General features: G+C 33.9%; 1 pseudogene; it reads left to right on the top strand.

Moving 5' to 3' along the window:
- The first annotated feature begins 1,436 nt into the window (after window positions 1–1,436).
- LOC114635983 overlaps window positions 1,437–3,952 on the top strand; it is a 3,302-nt pseudogene continuing 786 nt past the window's right edge.

Below are 3,952 nucleotides of genomic sequence, written 5' to 3'. Positions count from 1 at the left end.
TGAAAAGTTAGTATAATTCTATCTCAATTTGAAAACATAATTTGATCAAATAAAATCATTTTACTTCATTGGAATACATCGCCATATATGACATTTCTTTACACAAACATATCTCATCATTCTGTTGCGAAAAACAACATGGAATTTGTGAAATTGTTATTATGAATATTACATACATCAGCTTATATAAAATGTTAAATAATCTTAATGCTCTTTTTTTCTTGTTTTTCTACTTTATGGTTTTGGATGTATTCTCATATTATAATTTCCCAAAGCATTTAATTCTATGTGTGATATGGAATGTACAATGTATAATCTGATGATGTAATTGTTGTCTGTTTAAAGAGAAAACACTGGCACTTAATCCATCTATTAATTCTGCCTTTCATATTCTACAGTTTTGCTATACAAAGTATGTAGCTTTGTGTTTAGGCCTCAGATTGTCAAATAGATACGCTATTCTGTAGTCGTGGGAGACACAGCTGCACACAGGACTATCTACTGTTTATATTTGAGCAAGGTGGACATTGTAAAATTTGAAAACATGTTTCACATCATAACTTGACTAACTAGGCTGTGACACTGAGATTCTGTTTGATATCAAACCCTATTTCATAAAGGTACATTACTGGAACTAGATACAAAATGTACATGTTATATTCTGTAAATATTGACTGCTTTTGAGATGATTATATCATGAAATCTCAGAGAAATAGAAATATAAGGAAGTCTATGAGTATTTTAGAAAGTATCTTTTTTTTAAAGTTTTTTTTTTTTTTTTGAGACAGGGTTTCTCTGTATAACCCTGGCTGTCCTCTGTAGACAAGGCTGGCCTCAAACTAAGAAATCTGCCTATCTCTGCCTCCCAAGTGCTGGGATTAACCACATGCACCACCACAGCCTGGCTCAGTTTTTTAAGGTTAATGTTCATTTTTCTTCAATATAAATTGGTTACATTTGCCTGAGTGTATGCATATCTGCTAGATATTCCTCCTGCTAGCAGTATTCAGAAGAGATCACTGTATTTTAAAGAACTGGTTTTAACATTCTATTGTGTAGTGCCTTGTGGGTGCTGAGAAACAAATATTTTAATAGAGGAATTTTAAAAATGTTATACAAATCAAGCTGCACTCTAAATTTTCGAATGTAGTGGTGTTGGCAAATCTTTCATTTCCTGTTAAGATCTCAGTAAACCACAGAAAATTCATGAAGGTGAGAACATTTCTAAATATGAGCATTATAGCAAGTCATTGTATAGATTGTCTATGGAGGAGTAGCAATTCCTGTCTTCAGAAACGTCTCCATAAAAGTTTCAAAAACATTTGTCCTTAAATATTTTCTTTACTAGTTCATATCAAAAGTATATCATAATTACTTCTTTTACAACAAAGAAAATCATTTTGGTCCAGTAGCAAATAAGTAGTTTTCTGTTACAGGGTCTGTTAACTTTCAAGGATGTGGCTGTGGAATTCTCACTGGAGGAGTGGGAATGCCTCAGTTTTGCTCAGAGGGCATTGTACATGGATGTGATGTTGGAGAATTACAACAATCTCTTGTTTGTGGGTAAGAATGTACTTCTTGTTGAACCCTGAATCTTTCTTTAAATTTTCCTAAATTGTGTTTATAGAAACTCTCTGAAAGATCTAGAAACCAAATGAGGGAAATTCTGTGTAAAATCATTACTATTTCATTGTGTTTCCTTTACATTTCTCTGCTTTCTTTGGATAGTAACAAGTGCTATATTCTCTGAAATCTCCTCTTACCTGTCATCTAGTTTCCTCAAAAGTTTCAAGTACAAAAACATTAAATATTTAGAACAAGTAATTATCTTTCTATGCATATAATAGTTGGGATATATTAATCTTACAGTTGCTTTAAGTTGTTCCCTTATTTATAAATTTGAATAATGCATAAGGTTTCAACTTGATATAGAACTGTTGGTTCAAATACTTTTTTTTTTAATTTCCTCTTTGACATTTGTTCTCTGTGTTTAGTTCTGGGACAACTTTATCTTTATCCTGGCATCTTGGACGTTGAAACAAACCTATTTAGTGGTTTCTATGGCAATGTCAGTTATATCATAAATTTATATCTGAAGAAAGCTACACAGTGTCACTCTGAATCAAAGTGTAAACGTAAAATTAGGGATACATTGGTCAGAAAGCTACTTTCTGTAATTTTATAAAACATTGATCACTTACTTTTCCTGTGTTCGGCAAAGTTAAATTTTCTTTTGTTTTCTCTTTTTATTGGTTCTTTTATTTATTTACATTTCAAATGTTATTCTCTTTCCTGTTTTCCCCTCCAAAAATACTCTATCCCGAGCTCTACCCTGCTTCTATGAGAGTACTAACCACTCCCACCTCCCTGCCCTAGGATTTCTTTTATACTAGGGCATCATTCCTTCACAGGACCAAGGGCCTCCCCTCCTACTGATTCCAGATAAGGCAATCCTCTACTCCATGTATACTCTTCGGTTAGAGGTTTAGTCCTTGGAGGCTCTGCTGAGTCTGGCTGGTTGATTTTGTTCTTCTTCCCATGGGTTTCTAAACCCCATCTGCTACTTCAGTACTTCCCATAAATCCTCAATTGCAGTAGCCATGCTCAATCCGATGGTTGGCTGTAAGCATACATATCTTTATTGATCAGGCTCTGGTAGCGCCTCTCTGGAGACAACACTATCAGGCTCCTGTCAGTAAGCATTTTATGGCATCAGCAATAGAGTCAGTGTATAGTGTCTGTGTATTGAATGGATTTCCCCAGTTGGGCAATCTCTGGATAATCTTTCCTTTAGTCTCTTCTTCACCCTTTGTCCCTGTATTTCCTCTTCTCGGTTAATATTTTTGAGATGGGTAGATGGTACAATTTTAAAATAAGATGTAGAAAGCTATTATCATTTGCTGTCATTTGATATAGATCAGATTTAAGGTTCTTCTGAGGATACATGTAATGATTAAAAAAAGAAAAATATCTATTGAGACCACAAGTCCATGATAATGTATATTTTACCTAAAACTTCAGCAAACATTGATAATTGAATCACTTACTTTTCATTTAAATAACCCTTGCCATCCCTAATTGACCTTTTTTCTTTTTTTCAGAAAACCAAGCCATATGTGGAAAGTATGGAAAGGACTTGATTCAAGACACACATCACATTGTCCATGAGCATATGAATACCCAAGAGAAGTCTTTTAAGTATAATGAGCTTAGCAATATTATTCATGAATCTACCAAAAGTACACCATATAAAACTATCCACAGTGATGCTTCTCTTCAATCCTCAAACCTTAAAAGACATAAAACTGAGAACATTAAAGAAGTTTGCAAATATAAAGACTGTGTAAACTGTCTAAATGTGTGTTCTATCATTAGACTCAATCAAGGAATGCATGAAGAGAAGAAAGAAGATAATAGAAATACAGAATTTGATAAGGTTTCTGTTTCTAAACATAAACTCGAGCTGTAGCAAAACAATAGAGATGTGAACACTTACAAGTGCAGTGAATTAGACAAATGCTTTATACAGAGAAACAATCCTCAAAGTCAGCAGAGAATTTATTCAGGAAAGAAACCTCACAAATGTAGTAAATGTGACAAATGCTTTACCCAAAACTCCAGTCTTAATATTCATCAGAGAATTCATACAGGAGAGAAACCTTACAAATGCAGTGAATGTGACAAATGCTTCACTGACAAAGGTAATCTGAGTGTTCATCAGAGAATTCATACAGGAGAGAAACCTTACAAATGCAGTGAACGTGGTAAATGCTTTACCAGACAATCCCATCTTAGTGTTCATCAGATAATTCATACAGGAGAGAAACCTTACAAATGCAGCAAATGTGACAAATGCTTTACCCAACAATCCCGTCTAACCATTCATCAGAGAATTCACACAGGAGAGAAACCTTACAAATGCAGTGAATGTGACAAATGCTTCACTGACAAA

This window comes from Grammomys surdaster, unplaced genomic scaffold, assembly GCF_004785775.1.
Source record: "Grammomys surdaster isolate TR1022 unplaced genomic scaffold, NIH_TR_1.0 120764, whole genome shotgun sequence".
In the NCBI taxonomy this organism is placed as follows: domain Eukaryota; kingdom Metazoa; phylum Chordata; class Mammalia; order Rodentia; family Muridae; genus Grammomys; species Grammomys surdaster.
This window is presented reverse-complemented; position numbering and strand designations above follow the sequence as displayed.